The sequence below is a fragment of the Anser brachyrhynchus genome (assembly GCF_964034855.1).
Source record: "Anser brachyrhynchus genome assembly, chromosome: 1".
Lineage (NCBI taxonomy): Eukaryota > Metazoa > Chordata > Aves > Anseriformes > Anatidae > Anser > Anser brachyrhynchus.
Genome location: NC_137694.1, coordinates 110,627,911 through 110,653,719, shown reverse-complemented (window position 1 = coordinate 110,653,719; position 25,809 = coordinate 110,627,911). Strand labels below are relative to the sequence as shown.

Genomic DNA, 25,809 nt, shown 5'->3' with positions numbered 1-25,809 from the left:
TGGCATTCAGGTAGAAAGGGACCTCAGGAGGTCACTAGTTCAACCTACTGTCAAAGCAGGCCAGCTCTAGGATCAGATGGGCCTGCTCCAGGCTATCTTCAGATGAGTCTTAAAACCCTCTAAATATGAAGATTGCACAATCTTGCTGGGCAACATATTCTTCTTAGGAAAAAGTTTTTCCTTATACCCAGTCTGAACCTCTCTTTCTTTAGTCTTAGGCCCATTGCCTCTTGTTCTCCTACCATGCACGGTTGTGAAGATCCCAGCTCCACCATCTCAATGACCTGCCTATAGGTATGGATAGGCCACTGTTAGGTCCCCCTGAAACAGCGTCTTCTCCAGGCTGAATAAGTCCTGGCCCCTCAGGCTCTCCTTGCAGGGCAAGAGCTCCAGCCCCAACAGGGTTCATGGCAGTTGACAATCTTTGGAGCCAGGGCATGCTGCTGGCTCATGTTCAGCTTGCTGTCAGTCCAGCTTTACAGGGCCTTTTCTGCACAGCTGCTCCACACTCAGTCTGTTCCCAGCCTGTACCACTGCCAGGGTTTTTTCCTGCCCAGATGAAGGACTTCTCATTTGCCCTTGTTTACTTTCATGAAGTTCTTGTTGGCCAATTCCTCCAAGCCCTTTTGATTTGAATGGAAGTCTTCCTTTAAATGTTTCAACCCCCCCAGTTTGGCATCATCTGCAAATTTGATATAAGCGTACTCCATTGCCTCTTCCAGACCATTTAATAAAGATTTTATACAGGATAGGTTCCAGGATAGACCTCTGTAGTACTCCATTGTGATTATGTGCTGGGACAAAAAGTGATAGTTAAATGAACTCTGATAGGTGAGTAAGAGGTGGAGACTATAGTCTGTCAGTAGCAGCCATTGTTAAGAATTTCTCCCTGTCTGGCTATTCTTTTCTATTTTATTTTATTTTTTAAATTTCTTTTTTCCTTAATATGTTCATACTGTTTCCTAAATCCTAATCTGTGAACTTTGTACCTCAGTTTATTTAGCTTATACTTGCTGCTGTTACATCCTCAGTCACAGAGATCTTATCTGATCACCTGGCATTGATGCAGAATATTGAGTTATCAACCCATTACCTGCTCCTGACTGATCTCAGCCCTTTGCAACCAAAGAAGAGACAGTACAAATACAGGTAAACTTGCAAACAAATAAAGGACAGAGTTTTCTATGTAGTTATTTTACTTCCAGTCTGGATGACTTTTACTGCATGCATAGATTCTGCAAGTAAGATAAATACATCTTAAAACACTTTATTTATTTATTTATTTATTTTAAAAAAATATATAGTAAATAGTCTGAACCAATGAGCTACTCTGCTAAGCATTAATATGCTCACTACTCGTGATTAGGCACCTGAAGAGTCCCTGCTGATCAGGCAGTTAGTCAGGTGGGGAGGGTTAGCCTTCTGCTCCCTGGGACAAGATGATGATCCGCGAGGTTACTGAGCTGCTGTCAGTTCCCTGTTTTTCCCTTCAGGATTGCATACTTCTCATGTTGATGTCTTTCGCCTTGAATGCTTGAGATACTACTTATCCCCGTCTCAGCAATCTTACCTCTGCAATTTTAGCTTTCTTATCTTGCATGGCTCCACTTAGAGATTTTCTCACAGCTTAGACAATTTATTTAGAAGTTTGGGCCAAGGTCTCACAGCTGGTCTTTGTCAGAGCTGGACCCTGGATCACAGGCAGCTGACCCTCTGAGTTGGTGTAACAGTGAACCTGCCTTTCCCTCCCCCTTCCTTTTTTATCATCAGCTCCAAGATCAGCCAAGGAAAGGTCAGTCTCAGTGCTGATTTTTAGAGAGGAGAAAAACTCGGTTTACTTTTCCTCTGATCTTAGGACATGGAAAAAACAGGCTGAAACATGCAAAAACAGTTTTTTAAAGTGCCCATCTGTTGTAACTCACCTTGTCTTTCATTCCAGTATTGGAATAGAAGATGTAAAACATTTGCACCCCCATGGTGGAAAGGAGAAATCCACTACTGTATCTGCAAGCCTCTTGCTTAACACCTGTTATAGAAAGGCTGCTTGCCTACCTAGGATTCCTGTTCGGATGCTTCTGGCTGTGCTCCAAGACCAGGGGTTGATGGATGTCCTGAATCTGCTTAGCAACCATCTGCTTTGAGCCTGGGAGGCCACCACCAGTCACGGAGATGGTGCGGTGCAGACCTAATACGCACAGCAGATGCCATGTTGTCCTTCAGCAGCTGCTACGCACATTAACTGTAGTTTCTGTCAGCTTGGCCATCCGCTTGCCAACACAAATCATACCTTCCCAATCTATCTGCAGTGCTGGCCACAGCAAGGCTATGTGAGCATGCAAGGAGAAAAAAGAGCAATTTTTACTTAGTGACAAAATAATATCTAATGAAGACAAGAGACTGCCTTTCCTGTCCCTTCCCTGGCAACCTTGTCTTCATATTGCAATGCATAAATAAAATGATGCTTGGCTGACATCATTCATAAAACCTGTTTCATGTTTCCAAAAGAATGACCCTGAGGGACAGGATGTAATGCAGTCAGGAGCGAATTACCTTGGTCCACTGAAGATGTTCCTGAAAACATATGGAACTGCTGGAGCTCAAACTATTTGAATATTTCTGAACAAACAAATGAAACATTTTGGTATCATACTCAGTATGGATTTACACATGAGAGATGATCTTTATAGGTAAACTATGGACAGGAGAAGGCAGGCCTTGGAGGCCCTGGAGTTCTGGTTCTGAACACAGCTCTGAGGGTGCTATAGAGGATAGTGGAGAGCTCTTCTGGTGCTGTCTCGGTTCAGTTTGTCTTGAGATAGCTGTGCAGTGGAACAAGGGTAGCTATTCTGGATAATATACAACATTATGCAGACCTCTCACAACCTTTAAGTCAGCTTGTTTGTAACATACCAGAGGAGCAGAATCTGACAAGTTTCAAAGATTCAATGGAGGAAAACTTATGCAATTTAAACTTTTGGAAATATACATACAACCTTTCAGCTGCCTGTGTACATTATAAGATTAAAAAAAAAAAAAAAAGAGAAGTGGGCATTTCTTTCCACTGCAGTTTGTTTTTGATAGGAAACTCTCTCCTGTTTGGTGGGAGACAGATGTGAAAATATCAATAAAATAGCTAGCTGGAAAGTAAAAATAAAACTATGTAGATATCTACCTATACAGTTTTTTTTTCTTTTGTTGTTGTTCTTTTTGCAGGGCAGGAAGATTAAAGGGAAGTGTTGAACTATGACCAGAATGTTTTGAATTTGTGCATGTTTTTCTTGCCGTAACGGAACTAGAACCTTTGAAAAGTTACTACAAATTGTTGTTGCTTTTCTCTCAAAAGATCCTATGCCATCTCAGATAGGTCTTTTGCTTGTAATATAGTTTTTGAGAAATTACCCACAGAGTATAGCTGAACTCTACTGTATCCTGGTCAACTGTTAAAAACTTGGGGTTTATATGCAGGCAGGGAAATTTCTTCTAGCTTCAACAGAGTTTGGAACTGATGCGGTTTTCATGCTTAAGTTTAGATCTTGACAATGTCATAAATCAATGATAAATCAAATATGCCAGTCCTTTGGACATGTTCAGCAGAAAGCAATCTTTACTGATTTTTGAAAGCTTGAGAGTCTTATGTCACGTGGAAGTAATGCACTCCCAGGTTCTTATGTAAAGCTGAGGCCAGCAGCACTCTTAAAAAGAAATACTTAATACTTAATGGAAATAATGGAAATACTTAATGTTGGATTTGTATTCTAATGCACATTTTCTCTTTATTTCATTATTTTTTTTCCATTTCAGATAGGCAAGGGTGACTAATCTTTGCTTTCTTCTTTAGAATTGTCTCTTGTATTGTGTGATGAATGTCTAAGGAGATTATATTGCTATTTATCTTATTATAAGCTTAATTATATTAAGCTTATACCTGACCCACATAAGGGTCAAATAAAGCCAACCATTTAAATATATATTATGAAGATAGCATTTGTACTTTAACACAGAGGAACTGAAGAGTCTGTCTGAAGTTTCACATTGATAAATGTTTCTGAAGTTGCACAGACAGATTACAAGGTATTATCACAGGTAGCTACTGTCTTCATCAATAGTATATGTTATATGTGTTGTTCAAACTTAAGTAACTCATTCCTTCAAGGACAAGTTCAGACTGTAACAGCTTGGACACTCAGAATTTGGTCTATTACCTTGGTTACCATTAATATAAAAAGCTTCCAAATGAAATAAAATAGATTTCAGGCCATCAAATATTTCTATAGAATATACTCATTTCATTATTATTGGTAACCAGATTTTAAAGCATTAGGTAATTGATATAACTTGATGTAGACGGAAATTTTGTGTTAAAATAAAGTATATATAAAATAACCATTTGAGAATAGAAATTCATGGGGGATGGTCACTGTTTCTACAGTCATGTTTTCACTGGGATACAAAAATGTTGCATTAGCAGTAGTTTATTTAGGATTGCAGGAACAGGATTTCTGGCAATTCACGTAGTTTCTATATGTTAGTATTTCTGTCATGCTTTTTTTTCTTAGCTCATGGGATATATGGTTGAAGAGTTTAAGCCAATGCCATTTCTCTAATGGCAATATATCCTAAAATGCTGGATGCATCCATTCCTTTCAGTCCTTCAGGTATGTCACTTTCTTCATGTTACTAGTTCCAATTTAGTGAAAAGATGCCAATCGTATGCTTGCAAGATCAGGTTTGGGAATCTTTATACACATTCTGTTATCTTGTTTATCTTCTGTTTTTCTTGGCAGTGAAGGAAATGAGGCATACTAAATTGCTATCTTCATGTCTGCTTTCTCTCCCCCTCAATAGCTTCTGAATCTATTGGCCAGTTTGAAAGGGGGTGGGGAAGGTATCATAGATAATTACTTTTCTACCTTCTTGATGAAAATGAGTAGCTGAATAGATGAGAGACCCAAATTTGTGTTCTTTATGAGGGGAAGGCAGGGATCTGAGCTGTGATGTATTCTTTGGCTGTATCAGTCTGGCCAGTCATGCCTGGAGTTACATACAGTTGAAACATCTGTTTTCTTTCAGTAGGTTTTAGGGCAAATGACCCTGACCGTGTTCTGAGCTTACAGGCAGGGAGACAGAAAGCTTAGTGCATAAAGAGCATAAAATTAGAGAAATGCAAAAAGTGTAGAGCTAGCAATTAATGGAATCACTTGCTTGATTCTTGTATGGGCCTATTTCATTGCTAGAGTGTTGACAACAGTAATTTGTTATATTAAAAACATCAGAGTAATAAGGCTTAAAAGTCAATAGGATTTGAGTTTCAGAGACTTGTTGGTAAATCAGAACTTTAATACACTTCTGAAATGATTAGTAATTTTAACGCTGCATTATTTGGATAGTTACTTTTAAGAGCATCTAGCTTTCGGAGGACAAGGTGCTGTATGTTGCTGTGACCTAACCATATTTCAGTTCCACTCACCAGTTACAAATATTTAATGTTTCTGGTTAGAATATTACTCACACATACAAAATTGTCATTGTAAAAAATTATTATTGAGTTTCACCTGACTGCCTTTCTGTAGTGTTGCCACTGGTACAAACTGCTACATTCACAGCTTTTCCTCCAGTGCTGGGCATTACACAGAATGCAAATGGTGCATGTTCAGTGTGGCTGGCTTGCATCAATGTCAATAATGTTGTCAGCACTTGAACAAGCAAACTAAATACAGGTATTTCATGATTTCTTGGGGATTTTTGCACCTGGATTTTCTTGTTTTGCAGGAAAATGCCTTGTAGACAAATAATGGTCTATGCAGGGTTCATTTCAGGTAGCTCCTAGAAGATCATTCAGGAGATACTTTACCAGATGTGGCTTTCTATCAATGCTCCAGAGTCCATCTCTTCTCTTTGGTCCAGATAGGTGTAATTTGTGCCTTTACAGAGAAAGTGAATGAGACTAGAGAACCCAGCAGTCCATGGGTATGGCTTCTCATTTTTATCTGGCGCTTTTTTTTTTTTTTTTCCCCCTAGGCAAGAATGATTGCCTCTAAAGATAACATATGAAACCTCATTCTGTGTTGTGCGACATTATGGTGATTGAAATAAGCATCTTTTTCACCTCTGCTTGTCTTAGAACTAATCTAGAATATATACAGAATCATTCTATATACTATATATATATATATATAACTGCCTCTATATCAGTAGGATATCGTGAAATTAAAAATATACAAAAAAACGTTTTAATTAAGAAAGAGAATTCTCAGAATAGAGAATAATAGAAAAAGTAACATCACCTGTACTTGTGGTAAAATGTTTGTGCATTACCTAACTAAATGCAGTTTTTCTTAATACTCATTTTACTTACATTTGTGGTAGCAATATTCGAAAGAGAATAGAAATCTGAAAGTGTAACTTAGGAAAATCAACAAAAGTGTGTGTTTAGGAAAGAAGAAATAGAATTAGTATTCAGATATAAGAAAAGCTTGTATTCTCCTGTATATTTCATAAATTACGAGTAATTTCTAAACAGCTGTGATTTATCTCTTGGAAATGAGTTAATATGGATTTATATAATGTGTAGCCTTCTGGCTCAGGTTATCTCCATATGATTTACTGAACTTCACATTGCAGTTGTTGAGAGGGCTCTTTTTAGCCAAGAACACTGATTGGAAGAAGAAAAAACACATGTATTTTTTGATTCTTGTGACTAAAATATTGATTAATATCATCATATGTTAGCTGCATTACATCCATTACCAGAGGAAGAAGTAGAAGAACAGAAGTTATCCTTGATTAAATCTGAACTCAGAGGGAGCAATGCTCTGAGGTTTTTGAGATGATAGTCTCTACATTCACAAGTGTGGTAGGCAGACACTGTGAACACCTAACAAAACTGTAAAATATGCCATCACAACAGAACAATAGTTCTTCAGGAAATTCTTATGTGGGGAAAGAAGGATGAAAAAAATAACTTATTTGGCTGAAGTTCCCAGCTTTAAAACCTTCTGGTTAAATATTTGAAGCTGGAAATGAACCTCTGGCAATTGCACTAGTAGAAACTGTATAAACTTTGACATAAAAAAAAAAAAAGGCAAAAAAAAAAAAAAGCTGTATTTCAAACACTGTATGCTTCACTTCAAAATAACACTATGGCTTCCATAATGCTGCATTTTTCTAGAAATATCCCTGCTTTGTTAGTCAAATTGCAATATTTTAATATGCCACAGATACAGTGCTCCTGTTAATTTTGTATTATGATGAAACAAATATCTATTTTATTGCAGTTGTATTGATTGGTGCCACACCAGTGTGTGTCAACTTTTACCTGTCTACTTTTATTAGTAAGCAATACTTTTCTTTGAAAACGCAAAACCCACTATACTATTCATCTTCATCTTCATTGAAGATTTTCTCCAGAGACAATTGATATATGATGAGCCAAGTCGATAAATTTTCCAAAATATTTTCACATCTTTTTAACATTGTGTGGATGAAAATTGTAGAAAATCTTTCTACAGTTTAGTAACTGCCATAAATTGTTTTATTCTAATAATATTCCTTTCTTTTTTCTTTCCTGAAAAAACATGACTACCATGACTTCAGATTTATATAGTGTTGCCAACAAAACTGTGAGTGGAGCAGTATGTTGTATGGGCATATTACTACTAACCTTAAAAGTTTTGTAGAGCACAAGCTTTTATTAAAAAAAGGAGTCAGAGAGAAATAACCAGTCTGTAGACAAAAGCTTGCTTCAAAATATGAGTTGCTGCCAGCAAATCTGCAGACAGGCTGAACTGGTACCTTCAAGAGGTATGAAATGCTACCTTTAACTAAGAGGATATTAATTCTGAAAGGTAATTTCTGAAAGTTTAGGTGTTAAACATATTTTTCTTTATTATATGCTATTTTGTTAGAATAAACGAACATATTGGAATGAACCAGAGAGAAGGTGAGGAGTGTACCACCTGTATTTCATTCTAATGTGACCTCTAGAGAGAATGTAATTCACTGTTATGAAAGTCTCTCTACGAATACTGCATTTTCATGCAGAAGGGGTAGTAAAAAGTACTTTTTAAAAACTATTCACAAATATTCAATCAGTTAAGTGCTGAACTGTGTTCAGTGATATTCACCCTTATTTTATATTCACTTCCACAAATGAATATAAATTCATTCAGATGAATTCAGTCCCTGAAGATGTAAATGTGAGACGTGAGAAGATGTGAATGAAAATGTGAGACATAAAAATCTCTCAAGCCTCCTTGCAGGTTCATGTGAGTGCTAATGCAGAAACCACCTGCATGGATACTTGGTCATTCCTTGAAGTCATTTAGGAAGCAGAAACAATTGACCCATGAGTCAAAATGTTCAGATGTAGTGAAATGCAGAAATGAAATCAGGCTGCTATCTCTGATTAGTAGCTTGCAACCTCCAGGCTTGGTTCTGCAATCAGGGTACTTGTGTGGGCTAATAAAACCCCCGAGTCCCACTGACTTTAGATGCTTATGTTCATAGCATGCTCACTAATACTGAATTGCAGGATTGAGGTCTATGGGATGAAACGGACATTTATATCAAACTTATTTCAGGGAAAAAAGGGCTATGACAGTTCAAATAAGCTTGGCTTTGTTTCACAGATGAACTATGAACAGAAATAGGCAATGAAAATTTGCATTATCCTGTTCTGATTAGTAGCTATTGGTTGAATGTAAACATCTGGGATCCTGCTAATGCAGTGCATTTAAAATAAATAAAGAGATGGTTAAATGAAGACAGTCCATAATGGCGAGAGCTATTTAATATAGGGTGTTGGACTGCAGTATATCTATAATGAAAAATACTGTTTGAATTGTGGTGAAACAGTGCAATTCTGTCTAAGTTTGTGATTTCTGGCATATAGAAAAAACAAACGGACCTAAAAGCATTTTGGTAGTATGCGCTTTCTGGATTGTCTACTTTTATGAGAAGGACAGTTGTGAGGACTGGAATTCTGAATGCTACAATTATACGATGGATGAAATGACCTGCTGAGCTTACCAACTTCCATTTCTGTGTTAAAGAGAGTGTGTTTTGAAGAATAAAAAATGGGGATTTGCTGGATGTTTCTGCAATAAATATTGAAAGGGTTTCCATCTTAAACTAATAATATGTAAGAGAAACACCTCTGGCTTAACTTTTCTCATAAATATTTCAGAACTGTATTCTTTCCTCACTGGTGGTAGTAGTTTCTTGAGGCACAGAGCTCATTCTCTGCATGCTAGGCTTAGTTAGTAGTCTTTCCTTCAGAAAATACCCCTTCCAGAAAGTGTGCAGAGTTAAATTATTACCATTGCCGCAGAGCTTAGAAAAAAAAGATTTTGTATAATCCGATAAAGGTAGACCTCAAAACCAATTTCTGTGATGTTTTGCAAGACAGAGCTTTTCATCCTTGGATAAATATTGAAAGCAAATGTGGAGTCTTACTTCTGTTTATTTGTGCTTTTAAATTAAAACTACTGGACCTAATTCTCTTGTATGTTCCCCAGTTTTTACATCTGTATTGTGTATTAAATTCAATAGAGTTTCTTTAGCATAAGACATAAGAACATAGCATGTTATCTGGTTTTACTCCCTTTTCTGTCTTACTGTCAGACTTGGTGAGCTTGTTTCGGTGAACATATTACTAAAACACTAACAACTGCTTGAGGATATCAAAACAAAGAGGTTTTTGTTTAGCACTGGTTGTTTGTAAAACTAATAAGAAAATAAGGTGCAAAAGTAAAATCTTATGGAATGTGAGTGGATGTGTGAAAGTGAGAGAGAGGTTTCACCTCTTTTGCAGGAAATTTTACTTCTTCCTTGCAAGGCGTCTCTTGGATATACAGTACAAAAGTATCTTTAATTATCTTAACAAAAACAAGTATTCAAGCCATTTCAGCCGAAGGTTGAGCACTGTTAAGTTTTGTTGCTCAACAAGGTCTAACACACAGCCTGGTTGCTGTTTACAGTAAAAAAGAGCAATAGAGTTCAACAGCAGAAAATCAGAGCTCCAAAGGATCTTGTAGAAAAGTATCTTAATATACTGTGTTCTTCTCTAGTGAGAATATAATGGTGAAACCAAGGGTGGTATTGCTGCTTATTCTTAGAATCCAAATACATATTCAGTTATCTGGCTTTTTATGAACAGGAATCTGGATGTTAAATTGAGATGAGCTAGCAATTGTAACAGCAATGCTTGTGTATTATTTAAATGAAAACTGCCACTCTATCACTAGTTTCTTTGAGTGCTTCACTTGAATGGCAAATATATTTATCTTTTACTGTCACTATAAAATGTCTTCCAACTCAAAGCTGCAAACACCACAAGGGAACTATCTCCTTTCTGGTAACAATGCTTTCATTATTTTTGCTTTAACTATCACAACGTATGAGAAGGAGGTTTTAAGCTGAAGGGCCTGATGTCTAGAAGAATAATGTCCCCTTATATTATACATGTTTTGAGAATTATAACATTTGTTTATTGTTGCTAATAAAAGCAAATGATCTGTTCAGCTACATTTAATCAGCTAAAATGAGTTCATTTTCCAATACATACTGTTGAGAACCTACTTTCAACAGATTAGAGGGTTTTATTTTGTATTTTCTTCTGTTTCCAAAAGAAAAGAGATGGCAACTCATTTTACAATAAGTTCTGATGAAAGACCCCTATCTACCTTGCAGTCTCACAGCATTAATTAGGATTAGATTTATGAAGATTCATGTGATGACTCTGTGACCTACCACAGAACATGTAAAATTGTGTGTGTATGTTAAAACTGCATTAGGAAAGTTGTCTACCAAGCAGTTTTTTCTTTCAGTAATAACCTTTCTTTCTTTCCTCAAAAATAACAGAACTAAAAAAGTTTGCTTTAAGATTCATCTGGTCTTTTTAAAATTTATTTTCAGATTGTGAACATGATATGCTATGAATGTGAAAAATGTTATGTTTAAAATAGGCTGGAGGGAAAGAATATCCACAGAGGACTAGAGGAGGGGGTTGGGCCACAGTGCCCTCACTAGCCCTGCAAGGCAGAGAGGCCTGGTCATAATTTCAAAAGAACAGAGTAGACCTGTGTTTGAAGTGTTTTAGTATGCCTGCACAGTCATTTGGTCTTAAGCTGTGATGCTTTTTTTTGTGTAGCTTTCCTTACCCTGATGATTGGCTGATGTGTCCCTTTACAGGGCTGATGCTCTTCTTTCACCTTCCCAGAGTGTTGTGTCTGAATTTTGAGAAGAATAGTGTAAGTAGTATGTATATATATTTTTTTGTCATCTGGAATGATATTTTTTGATAATGGAAAGGCAGATGTTGGGTATCACCTTTCTTACCATATACAAAGTAAACAATAATCAGAAATTCATCACATCAGTAACTGTTTTATTTTTTTTTCTTCTGTTTCTGTCCTGAAAGCTGGCTAGAGACTAACACTCCTGCATGAATTTTATCCACATTTAGATTTATATGAATGACACTGCCTTCTTCTTTTAGCATAAACTGTTTTTGAACTGGTTTCTTGGAAGCAAACTTGACAGGTGAAAGTTCAAATGTTATTATGTTGCTATGAGAATAATGTACTGAGTGAAGGAGAAAAACCTAAACTGGTACGTGGCAACTACAACAATAAGTACCAGAAAATGATGGTTAATGGTCCTCAATCATGTGAAAAGCTCCAGTGACAGACCTTGTGTGTTTTGCATGGAAATGACCCAAACACGAGACAAAGCCTTAGGAGTTCTGGGTTTGGTAGCTTTGCTATCACAGATCCTTATATTCTACTGGAAGAGTCTGCTACAGCTCTTATCCCTATTTTGTAACATATAGGACACTTGGATTTTACATACATATCTTTTTATGAATTAGCTTTTTATGATTAACTGTACATTAATTAAGCTTCTTATTTTAGTCTAACAGAACAAAAACTTCATAGAAAATTGGTCATTTCCCCACCAATTTGATTCTTCATTTTGCTTACACAATGACTAATAAATAAATGAACTTTCACAGAAGTAACAGTTAGGAGTTATTACTCCTAATCATTTTAAGTTCTCTTTCAGCAAGAATAGTTCTTAATTTGTAATAACCTAAAATATCTGTTGAGTTAGGTATTTATGTTTCTGGCTAGAATTAGGTCTACCTTTGTCAATGTTTTTCCATATGCAGAGCAGTGTTTGCCAGCCTAGTGTCAGGGTGTACAGTCCAGTGCTTTTAGCATTACAGACTCATTTTTCAGTCAGACAGAAAATGGAAAACTCACCAAAATTTCATTTTTGTGAATAATTCCAATGCAGCTTTTTTTTTTTTTTTTTTTTTTTACTATTACGTAGAATGAACACAAATGTCAAAAATCTTAAATGCTTCTTCAGTACAGAATTGTCCTCCAAACTACAACTTTAAGATCTTAATCAGTTCAGCCCAGAATATTTTCAGGATATGGAAGAAGCATGATGTAACAGGGATATCAAACTCAATTGCATTTCCTGTGAAGTTTGACTCTTAATGTTTTAGCATCCTGTAATATCTTCACTTTTAATTTGTCCATAGTAATCTGGATGGTAATTTTTTTAAAGAAAGAAAGATAGGGATGGTGAAGTCAAGCTTCTTGTCTATTTTGTGTTTGACCCAGACTCTACAGGATAGAGAATTGTGACGTACTGGTAGAAAGCCCTGAGGGAAGGAAAAAGATTTACTCAAGTAATATGTAAGTCTACAAGATGCTTGTATTTTAAATGGAGAAGCATTTAAATGGAGTTCTTCAGCGTCCGGTACTAAATGAGCTGAGGTCAGGGATATATTGCTGCTACTGTGAAGGTTTTCTTGCTGATGCTTTTCCACAGTCCATGTTGACCTTGATATTTCAGGTGTGATCATGTTGAAAGATAAAGTGACAAACTGATGAATATTAACTGCAACACATCACTGCTCAGATCAGAAAGTAAGGTGAATTCAGTACTGTGGGACTTGATGGTTTTCAAATATGATGTGCTTCCATGTTCAAAAATGTGTACCAAATTATGCCAGCTGGGATGACGTGTCACCACACACCAAATGTAAATTCAGGCTGTAAATTAATTAAGCTTCCTATTTTAGTCTAACAGAACAAAAAGAAGCCTGCTTTGTTGCCAAGACTGTAACAGATTTTTCTTAACATATTGTCCATTGACAATTTCATATGAGTTTTACAAATGGTTGTGCAACCAATATTGCAGAGCTTGTTTCCATAGAGCCTTTCTTGGTCCCTCTATTCTGAAAAGCTAATCTTGCAGTCCTAAACTAGTGGTCACCTTAATTTCCCTCTATAAAACCTCAGCCAGACTGAGGGAAGCAAGGAAGGTGGGTAGGAAAGATTCTTTTTAGCCCACCTCATTACTCTCTTACTTTCTTCATGAAACTTCAATGCACCTATTTCCCCACCTACTTTGAGATCCTTTGTAATCTTCCTGTATAACTGAGTTTATTAAAAGAAACAGTGTACAAAACTGACTGTAGGAAGATCGTTTAGAAATTGAGAACTGAGTAAAGAGAAGGTAAATGGACCCATTCCCAAACCATGGACATCTTGTGGATGAAAGGTGAAAAGAAAATGGAGTTTGATGGTTCCAATTAAACAATTAAATGATCACAGAAAGACCAGTTCTATTTCCAGTACATTTACTGATGTTGATCATAAATTTCTGTTACTAAGTAATCATAAATAAGTCAATTACTTTCATCTGAATGCCTGAAAAATCATGCGTATATTTATGAAGTGTTAGGTCAACACTATTAGAAATGGCTGCTTATCTTGGAAGTAGAATTCAAAATATTTTTAGGTATTTTGAGTATATGTATTTTATAGAAGGAATACATGCAGCACTTCTTCAAAATTGCTCCTTTTTAAAGAAGTCTCAAGCTGAGTGGTCAAGAAATAATATTTTCAGAAGCACCAGTTTTGAATAACAGTAGTTACCCTGAAGCATCTATAAAGTTTTGCCTATACTCTTTAGCAGAACAGATGGGGTTCCATATCATTAGTAAGCACTAACTCGAAAATCCTGTAACGTGTGCATCTGGAGTTTGGTTCTTGTTTCTTTTGCTTTGAGTTCACTGAAGGATCAGGGTTGTATTGTATGTGTTTACCACAGTAGCAATACCAACTGATCTTTATTTCCCTTTTGTAAGGTTGTGAGGGATGAATCAAAAAAAAAAAAAAGTGAAAAATTATTTTCCTAAATGCTTTGGGGAAGAATGATTTCATAAAATAATTAGACTTCAACCAGTATTTGCTAGTATTTTCATATATTTGCATGACTTCTTATGCAAATGAATCTCATAAATTCATAATAAAGGCACAGTGTCTGTTAAAAATGTACTGCTATTGCATTTTCTGCTTTTTCACTGGTTCATAGTATTGATCTGTCAGCTTCAGTTTCATTGTCCAGATATTCCAATCAGTTTGACTACTGACACAAGCAGAGTTTGAACTTTGATCTTTATGGCTAGGTCAAAACTTGATGTTGCTTAGAACCAGCTTGTTTAATCCGTCAGGAGTTTGATTGCTCTGAAGGACTAAATGGGATCTCAGTTCCATGGCTGTTTCCACATACACTGACTTTAAACTGACATTACTGCAATTCTAGTAATGATCCTCTTGTTTCAGAATGGTGTTACTGGTGTTTCAGAATGGTGTTACCTCCTTTAAACCCATAGGTAGCCTAAAATGACAGGCATTTTCTAAGACAGTATTTGAAGAGAATGCAGTACATGTATTATATTAGTGGAGAATTCAGTTGAGGCTTTCTTTTGGTTTGTTTCCAGGCATTGTTTATTTATTTATTTTTTCACCAAGGCAAAAAAAAAAGTTAGACTGCCAAGGGGAGCAGAAATCCTTCGTGTAATAAAAGCTAGCTCATTTTCTAAAGCTTGGTCCCATTTATTCCTGATATGCTTATCCACAACTCAGTTTTATTATTTTTTATATACAATCTCTGAAACAAAAAATACCTAACAGAGGACTAAGCCATAAATTTATACAAATCAGCAGTGTCGTAGAGCTTTCCTGCTTGCGTCTCTATTTATGGTGTATTAAAGCTGAGTTGCAAGAAAATCATGGGTTTATGAAGCTTCTTTCATAAACCAGAAAATGTAAAGTTTTATTGCTCTTTAGGCACAGATTATTAATGCTGTAATGACATTAAAGAGTATTAAATGCAAATTTGCAAAGCTCGAAAGAGCTTTATTAGGATAAGCAACATTTTTATTGAGTCACTGTTTTAATGAAAATCTGGCAAAGTAAATCTAGGCGAAGGCCACCACAGATGTTCTGCTATGCTTCATCAAGGAGTAAGCTGCTGAGTGCCTGGGGGGAGAGAAGAAAACTTGGATGCACCCAGTCTTTATGTACATTTACCCCAGTTGATTTATAGTGTGTGATGCATATAAAACACAGGGGAGCATTCAGTAATGAAATAGGAAAAGATCAGAATCTGTATAATACTGTAATGAACGTGCCAGATGAAGCAAATGAAAGAGATTCTAGTTTGCCAGGTGCTTTAACTAGATGTGGTGGATTTCTAGGGTGAGGTGAGAAATGACAGCCTTAATTCTGTAGGTGACACTTAATCACCGTGAGTTTTTTTTTTTTTTAAATCACCACTTGTAAATTAGTTCTGCTTATGGTGATCATTATGATAGCAATATGATTATATTGTTTAATAAAAATTGCATGCTTGTTGTACTAGTGGACTTGTTGTACCATGGATTATACTTTTATGATTTTTGCCTAGACAAGAGTCTATGTCTATCTCACACATGACACACTGTAGTGACTTTGAAGTATAATACCCTATTTTGGAGGTGTGACAGAAGCTATTCGATATCACTTCAGAAGACTAGATATAATGTGGAATCCTCTTTTTCTGTGTAATTATTAAAGTACATAATATGCAGAAAATCTTGAATTAATTTATAAGCACAGAGGCTGTATATTTCAGGCAATTATTTCCTGACTCTGCCATACAGCATTAGTACATGGGACTTTCACAGCAGCTGAATTTTCAAACAAAATTGCTGGAATTACTCAATCCTATCTTTTTAGAAGGAGAAAGGAGTGAGGCAGAGGTTCACAGAGGGCATTTCTGATACTGTGCTACATTCTGCCCACACTCTGGAAGTTTTAATATTGTAAAACTGTTGTCTCAAATTTTCATAATGTGCTCAAAAATAATCTTTCTAAAATCTGGGAACTGAATCATAGTACTTCGTCCATCACCTTTTTGTACTTAGGCAAAGAGTGCTTATCAGTCTTAATGACGATGAAAAATCAATGTGAAGTTGTCTGGGAACAAATCTGGCAGCTCAGACCAGAATCTTAACAGTCCAGTAATGAAATACATCTGTACTATAAAAAGGGTCCCGTTGTGGCTCTCCTCATCTAGAAAAAAAGCAATCTCTAGACCACTTTTGCAGAACAGGCAGCCAGATGAGAAAGTGATCTTCCCCCATTGTACCATATCCTCAGTTCTCTTCCATCTTTTTTTTCAGGTGGTGAAGCTGACATTTTTAATCAGTCTGTTGTCATAAAACAGAAGATCCTGTTTTATTTTATTTTATTTTTTAAAATTTTAAATTGTTTTTAAGTGATTTGAAGAAAAACTATAGGTGTTGAATTTTGATGAAAATAAGGGTGTTTCTATACTATTTTTCATTCTTTCACAAGATAAAATATTATGTGTGGACCAGTAGCATATGTGTTACTTTTTGAAAAGATGTTTTTGTAGGTTTCCATACATGCTAATTAATCCATGTTATGGACTCAGATGTGGAAGAAAGACTGATGAAATAGCCTGGTTCTATTACCTTACTGTCATCAAAATAATTTTGGACGAACACTGATTATTATTAAAAGCCATTTACATTTGTGCTTCAAAGTAACCAAAGAGGCTTTTTAATTCTGAACAGTATCTTTAGAACAAAGTAAACCATCTAACCAATCAAATAATGATCCCATAGTAACAGTCAGGTATAATTTGAGTGATGATAACATAATGGCTCCATAGAATTTGCTAATAGTCTATCATTTCTAAATGCAACATATAATTAATATCAGAAGATAGCTGTACCATCTCAGCTATTCCTGTTAATTTTAGCTGTGGAAGAATCATGGTGTTCCCATTATCTATATGTTCACTTCATTGTATCAGAGATCCTTTTATTTAGGGCAAAATTATGCCATTGACCTTTATAAGGATCTCTTATTCCCTAGAGTCCAACGAAACTTGATGAGTTATGTGCAGTTCTCTCAGACTGAGGATGTTAGGCTCTTATTTGCAAAACAGTTTTTCTGTATGAATTTTTAATATGGTACTTAAATTTATGCCCTCCTATTATACTTTATTTCCAGTCTTTAGAAGTTTGAACTTTAACTCAATAATCACCTTGAGTAAGAAAACATCTGGACTGGATGCAACTGGTTTTGAATTCACCTCATACATATTGCCACAAGCGGAGCCTCTGCAGAACTTACAAAGGCAAATTCCATACTGAAGTTAGAGCTCTGTAGACTTGCACCTGGGTCTTGAAAAAATGTCACCACTGCTTTATGACATGCTTGATACCTTTTCCTAGCTGTTATGTGTATCTTGACTTTTTATGTAAATCAAAAATGGGTTTGGGAACAAGATGCAAATCAAGTTTAGATGTAGAGCTTAGTGATATGGTTTAGTAGAGGACTTGTTAGTGTAAGGTCAGAGGTTGGACTCAGTGATCTTGGAGGTCTCTTCCAACTAGATGATTCTGTGTGATTCTGTGAAGTATGCATGCCTTTACAAGAAGCTGAGACCCAAATATCTATGAAATAATCAGAGTCTTCTCAAAAAGAACCATGATAAATCAAAAGGGGGAAAACCAAAACCAAAACAGAACCAAAACACACAAAAAAAGCCAACAACATTTCTCATTAGACTAGCTGAGTTATGGTGGAGAAACCTGTCTGTCATCAATGCTTGCCATAATAATTGTTAGCTCAAAAGGTAATTGTAAGCCTGACTTATTGTAAGATCAATCATAACATTCTCTGATGTATGCTTATTTTATTTTGAAAAGTGGCAAACTTAGATCTGGTTGCTGAGAAGCATATTCACAATGACTAACTTCTGATATGTAATAAGATATTTGTATTATGAAACTGGGCTGTATGGAGAATACATAAAATGATTTGGAAATACAGTGTGGTCAGAATGCCTAAAATGTGTGTTTGAGCACTTTAACCCTTTACTGTGTAGGCAGCATTGGCCCCCCATTTTGTGTGTGAGAATTTTCTCTTGTTGATATTCTAAATTATGTACATTAATTAAAAAAACAAGCAAGTAAGCAAGCAAACAAACAAACCCAAACACTCTAGAATTCTAAATGCTTTTATTTTTTAGTTATTTCTTTATTCTTTTGAAATTGCACATCCTTAAAGAATGAACTGGTCTCCTTTTTTTTCCTTCAAGAGCTCTGCTACTCCTATTTGAATTGCAATTAGTAATTGACAAAGAACTCCTGCTGGATGGATTAGGTGCTGCTAGAGAAATAAGAAGGTATATTTAGGTCGCAAATGCATTAGTACAAATTACACTTCTACAGTGCAGCAAATCTACTTGTGAAATAAGGAGTAGTATAATGGAGGCATAGTTGAATATCTGTCTGCAAGTTGTCTGTGCATATTTGCACTTCATGTAAGAAGTGGTAACTTGCTTAATATCACATAATAGTGATGAATTTTTTTTAAAGGTCACCATAGACTGAAAGATAGAGGTTATGGGGAGAAGATGCTGGGAACCATGGCTTTATTTTTTAAAGTAACATTTATATTTCAACATGTAATTCATGCATATTAACTGTTTATAGTGGTTGTGAAGACAAGTTGATACTAAATTTAACTAGTCAATTTGTCTCTGTCTTTCATTCCTTGCTTGAACAGCTTCATGTAATCTAAAACTACCATTGCTTTACTGGCTCTTAACATTTGCTAATATGTATAGCATGCATTTCTACTTTCCACAGCATTGTTTAAAGAAAACTGATGAACAATTGAGAAAACACCAGCTGCTTGCATTATGAGTCTATGTTACATAAATACATCTTCTAAATGAACTGAAATTGTTAGAGCTCTCTGATGGTGAAGTCTAGTTGCAAGAGTAAGATATTCATATACACTTTAAAATTAAGTAACAGAAAGAAATGGATCATTACAGAGCGCAAAAGTTACTTCTAAACTATATGAGACCTATCCAGCAAACCATATAGCATTGAAGATTTTCCAAGAGGCAGCTGGCTTGACCAAAAGTGAATTGTAACAAAATAGGTTGAAGCACTCTGAAGATGTCTTATTTTCCAGCTGATCATTTCTAAGGTCAAGAAAGAAAATCAGGGCAAATATTCTTCACAGTTGGTTAATAGCTTATTTACCCCTTGAAAGGCTATGTTGCTCTTTATACATTTGGATAGAAAGGTAATGGTTGGAACAAGGGCCTCCATTTAAGTATTACTTTATTTTCTACAATCTCTTAGTATGCATGAACTGTCACATTGAATGAATCTAGATGCAGTTAAGAGCTTTCAGGACTGGAGCTCATTTATGCTGATATATCAAAATATTTTTTCTTCTCTGTGTCTCTTCCTGACCCTCCTCCTCTCCTCCTCCTGCCCCTTATTTTTACTGCAGCCATGTACTTTGTTATCAGTAAAAGTAAAAATAAGCATAGAATGTTGTACTGTAAAAATAAACACAAAATGTGGTATTGTTTGATCTTTACTTGTTTAGCCTCATCAGTGAGGCAGCACAGAATGTAAGGTAATGGAGCATGTTCTGAGAAGTCCTGCTGGTCTCAGAAATGCTTGCCACCACACTGCAGAGCAAAACATGTTGGAGAGGGTGACCATTAACAAATGAGTTTGCATTTACTGCTGGATCAAGCATGTGTAGAAAAACACATAAATGACTGCAGCTGTCCTCTTTCAGTCCCTTGTTTTATGGGTAACGGAGATATGGCAATAAGCATCAAGCAGCAAAATGTTTTGCACTATTGAGTAAATGAAATTCTGTGATAGTAAGGAAGTATAAAGTAATTATAATTTGAATTCCTGGAGATCAGGCACTGTCCTTACTATCCTATTATATGTCATCCCCTAGGCAGGGGTGGATGTTTTCCAAACCATTTCCCGCAATACCAGCTCCCAGAGCAGCCCTTGCAGATCACTAGCTACTCACACTCTGAACACCTCACACTGGGGTGCTGGGGCCTGCCTAAGTAGCTGAGCACCCTCAGGACTGGCCTCTCTTGAGAATACAGTGATTGTGACTTGAGGCAGCTATCCCTGAAATCATTTTTAATGCTGCATTCAGATTGAGATATATGACATCTATGCATGATAACTATTTTTAATAGCACCAGATGACTTTTTGACTGTTTCACTCAATTAAAAAGCTGACAGGATGCTTTGACAAGTGTGTCAGCTGGCAACTAGTCCTTTCTTAAACACTGAACTCACACTTCCCTTCTCTGAAATAGATACTCATCAAGGGTAAGGTTCTTGTTACATTCTCATTTTCTACCTATTTAGATCTGGATTCCCTTTGAAGGGTTTTGTGTAAGTTCTAAACTTGATACTTGATGAAGACATTGTTTTAAAATCTTTTTCCAGAGGACAGTTAATTTGCCGATGACTTTTGGGCATCTTGTATCTCTTGGAGTTATAAGTTGGGCACGTAACAAACAAAAACTCCAACCCGCTCACCAAAGTTGAACACTTAACAATGTCATACTTGACATGACTATAATGAAATTTTTTACCTCCTTAAATGAAATTCTACTTCTCCCTGTGGTGTGGTGGGATAGAGTTTAAGTTTAATATGAAACCCTTTACAACCTACATATCAAAACCCCCTATTTTATGATGAGATTAAGCAATGGAGCTAATTTTAATTTCTGATGGATGTAATGGAAAACAAATCCCCAAACTTGCAGTGATAGTGTCATAGGAATGATGGTTTTGGAGTAGGTTGACACTCTGATTTGTGTTGTGGACAATACTTTTGCTAAATTCAGATTGCTGCCTATATAGACTTCAGTTAGATGTTTATTATTGGGCTATTTTTAACTCAATGAGGATTTTAAAATACCGAAGCCATAATTATTTTCTATTGGTTGAAGCTGGGAGTGCTAAGTTAGGGGAAACATGATCTAATATAAGTTATATTTGTGGAGCTACCTAAATGGGCTCCACAAATAAAAATAGGACCATTTATTTATAGGATACTGCCTGGCATTAATATCTGCTGCCTTGAGAGCAAATTTAAAATCACTGCAGATGGCTTCCAAGAAAAAAGTTCTGTTTGATGTTGCAACAGGGAACATTTAGTTTGTGGTAACCAATGTGGTAATAGGGTTTTAAAAATAGCTATAGTGTGCATACTTACTACTATATAGATATGTAGTAATTTTCAAAAAGCTTATATGTACTGAAAAGGAAATAAAGTGTACTGAATTCAATTTCTAACACTTTCAGTTTCTAGTGTAGCTGTACATAAAGGAGCGTCACACACTAAATGGTTCTGCAGGTATAAAATGAATTAGTCTCTGTCTGCTTCTGAATGAATTTCTGTGTTGTGGATATGGGCTAAAAGGAATTATCAGTGCAAATGTTATGAAAGCTTTTAACAACAACAAAAAAGAAACAAATTGGGATGAAGTTGTTAGGAAAAGCAAAATTTAATATGGCAATTACAGAAATATATAACATCGTCACACGGATTCTGTTCCTACTTGTATTAGTGCATATTAGCTCTGAAATAGGTAAACTCATTATAATTTCATGTTGGTGGAAACTGGAGAAGAATCTACCCTAACAACCCATGCAAAACAATAATATTACCTAATTATCCTTTCAACCTCTTGAAATTAATTTTAATTATTTAGATTGTGACTGCCCCTAAATGCTGTCTTTTTGTTCTGTAATTGTAAAGCATCTGTAATAAAGAGGTGATGGTTCATAAATAAGGCTTAGGACAACTAAAAATAATTATTGAGTCAATCTGTGTGAGAGATGAAACAAAAGTGTATGATGATGTTCAATGAATATGAAATATCCAATTAAAAAAAATAATTACAAAAGAACAATTTTTATTTAAATAAGATTTTTTTCTGCCTTTTTTTTATGCATAGTTCCTTACATACTTACTTTTTAATTCTAAGTGTTCAGTCTCATGTTCACATACATTTTAATTTTTAATAACAGATCTTATTGTATATTGAAGTGGATTAAAATATCACTCCTATTATTAGAGCAAAACCAAATGTGAATTACTAAGACATAAATGAAAATGATGTTTCCTAGTCTTCAAAAAATAACTGAATTGAAAACTTAATTATTTGATTACGATAAATTTGAAAATCACAGTTTAGTAATGTATTTAATCATGTCATTAGTTTTAGGCATGCTGAGTACTTACATGTTTAAAGGTACCTAAGTACCTTGGTGTCTAGGAACTGTACAGCTCTGCAAACTGATGTCTGCTGACTTCCCTCAGATTAATCTTCATTCTTGATTTTCTTCCTGTTTTTAGCTTATATTGTTAACAAGAATGAACATTAATGCTCATGGTAATGGCAATCAGTGGAAGTTCTGAGAGACCATAACTCTACAACATTCAGTATGGATCAAGTTCACGAGGAAGAAAGATGGCTACATGATTAGGAGTGATTGTAAAGCTGCATCTTTACTGATAAATACCAGATGACAATTTCTTAACAGTTTGTAAGAGTAGTTTTCTATTTGTACTACATTGCCCAGTGACGTTTTTCACATGAAATGATTTTTAATTTCAGTGAAAGTGTTTTATCCTAGCATTATGTAATATTGTGGTACAATCATAATGTAATCCTACAATATGCTGTGCTGAGTAGTATGTATTGAAAATATTTATTGATTTTTTGTGGACTCAAGATCTACACATGAGATCACGCTTGTGATCTAATTGAAATCACCCTTGCAATCTAACCGAACTGCATTTTTTAACAGAGGAAATAACATTTAATAGTTCTTGAGCCTTATATAAAATGTCTTGTATAGGCCATGTATGTTCCTTTAAAAAACTATTATATATTTTATAGTAGAAGTGCTGAAATATGGTGGCTATTCTCTTGCATAATTAAAAGCATCCACTGCACAGTGTCCTTTATTGCTTTTCTATGTACTTATAAACTGCATAAGATCAGGAACTGACAGAGAATTTTCCCATGTGAGAGACAGTGCATGCAATAGAGAGCATATCTGAAGATGCAGAATTGTCAAAATTTTGAATGCAAAGGAAACCCATAGATATATAGGAAAACAAATTCACCAGTCCTTTATTTTACAATAGCAAAGATGGGTGGGGTTGTAAGATTGAATTTTTGAGCCAGTGTGTTGAGTCTTGTGCTATGACAGGCAAGCACATCATGATTCTTAACTGTAACAAGTTTAACCTGAAACTCCCGGTAGATTTTTTTTTCCTGCTATGGTATAACTTACCATAAAGAAAATTTTTGTTCTAGAGATTCATGATACTAATAGCTAGAAGCCTTAATATAATTTTCATCCTGTTTTTAATGCGAACGGTTCACATATTTGCTTTTCTGTTCGCACAGTTTCTATATTCATACATAAAAGCCTTAGTCCTTCCCAAACTAGGGCCAAATCAATTACATCATCAAAGTTAGCAGTGATAGAATGTAGATGAGAATGGAGGTGGGCATTCAGCCAAATAAAGTTGTCTAAAACGAAATTTTTGGCTTTTCATTGTGTATTAGAACGCTTGTTAAAGTGTCTGCTATGATCATCTAGTCAGTATTAAAATTAGCTATAGAATAAAGTTCTGCCATGAATAGGGAGGAAAATACATCACCTTGAGTAAAATAGAGTGTAATTGTGCTAGAACAAGGAAAAGGTGAATCAGGATGAAGAGACAGATACCTTATGTGGATATCCAAATACATCTCACAGGCACAAAGTGAAATATTTCTGTTAGTACTGATTTTCTCTAAACTACTGTAAAACTAGTAAATGTAAAGATTTGGAATGGAAACATCATGCTGGCAGAATACAATAAGTAAGCATTAATACTTTAATCTCTAATCTAATCTCAGTGTTCATTCATAAAGTCCCAAAGCCACCAAGAGTTTAGTTGTTCAGCAGTGCCTCTTGATTATATTCTCTTTCTCTACCCTCAAAATGTAATATTTTAAGCTATGTTGTATTCAACCAAGGACTAGACTGCAAAAAAGTAGAACTTTTTAAGTGTGGGGGGAGAAAGAATAAGTTTCTGCAAGTTTAAGGGGATATATAAATTCAGCTTGGATATTTGACGCACATTGAATGCCTTGGTTAGGTACAAAATTGTTGTAGACTGTACGAAAGAGGAAGAAATATTCTAAAGGCATAAATACCTGTTTTGGCAAAACATAGCTAGTTTCTTTTATTTGCCACAGTAAAGCAAGAAACCTATGTTCTTCCTTTAAAATGTATTGAAACACCTATACTTGACTACCTATAGGAATCTGTCAAATCCAGCAGTAAAGAATCTTGATAAAAGTCCTGCTCAAGGTGAAAGGAAGAAGGGAGCTGAAATATGACATCTTCTGTGTTAAACAGAATATACTACCTGCATCAAGCAGCTAGATTTCCATAAGAATTAGGAAATGAATACATTGGAACTCCTAGACCAGAAGTTTTAGCGAGCACTTCTGAATTAGTGATAAGCTAAAGGCGATTAAATTCAAAAACAAAAGCATTTTTTTTTCCCCTAGTGTAAATGGATGAAAGGGGGGGTTCTACTTTCCCAGTCTGTCCCTCTTTTCTTCCCATCCTTCCTCAAGGAAAAGAATCCCATCAGGGACCAAACAGAAAATGCGGAATCCTACTCCATTTTGAGATTTATTGCAAAATATTCTTTGCCATAAGACATTTATAAACATTGGAGATGTGTTGGGAATATGAATCCATTCTGCTACAAACTGTGTAGCAGCTTTCAAGATACTATATTTGTGTTTTGAAAACTGCTTGTTTAAACAAGAGATTAAAATTATTCATCAATGAAAATGCTAAGTATGGGATTGAGATGACAAAGGGTATCTGAGTGATTGGTATCACTGGTGCATCCTCCTGACTGTCATGCATAGGATGTGACACTCAGGATAAAGCTCTACAGAAGTGTGCTCACTTGGGTCAGTTTTATTTTTGAGATTAACATGAGCAGAATTCTTCACGGTGCTACTTGCCCTGAAGCAGCATCTCCTTTGGGGATGCAAAATAGTTATTATATTCTTTATAAAAAACTAAATCTGGTTCAGAGGGGCTCAAAAAGAAAAACAATATGAACTGTGCCACAGTTTGCTTGGTAGTAAAACAGTCTTTAAATACTTAAATTTGCACAAAGCACTAATCAGGCAGGGGAAAAAATGCTTGAATTATTTAAGCTAATTTATCTAACAGGAAAAAAAATAACTCCACTGCAGGACTTCCATCTGTCTGCAATGGTAAACAGCTACCACCTGCTTCCTGTAAATGGCGGTATAAGATTATTACTCAGTAAATGTCACAATTTCCATTTCAAAACCTCTTTTCAGCTGTCTGTTTCTGCAGCAACAAAATAATAAATCACCTGCTACCATGGTCGGAATAAATCCCCTATCTCTGTAATAATGACTGAGGGAAAGAGAGCCAAGGAATGTTCTTTTTTTTTTTTTTGCTTTTTGCTTTCAGTTATATAGAATTGTACCTAGATGATGATATGAGGGATA

At 35.5% G+C, this 25,809-nt stretch overlaps 1 long non-coding RNA gene across 4 annotated transcripts in view; it reads left to right on the top strand.

Moving 5' to 3' along the window:
* The window catches only part of LOC308185331, a 40,009-nt gene extending 16,813 nt beyond the window's left edge, over nt 1-23,196 (top strand). For 3 of the 4 annotated variants that reach the window (XR_013943294.1, XR_013943295.1, XR_013943297.1), the window contains 4 exons: nt 995-1,149; nt 1,940-4,655; nt 11,150-11,249; nt 22,596-23,196. This is a non-coding gene — a long non-coding RNA (uncharacterized lncRNA). Of the gene's footprint in view, nt 1-994; nt 1,150-1,939; nt 4,656-11,149; nt 11,250-12,632; nt 12,708-22,595 lie in introns of all 4 variants that reach the window. The other variant, XR_013943296.1, reaches the window with a different exon arrangement.
* Nucleotides 23,197-25,809: the final 2,613 nt, after the last annotated feature.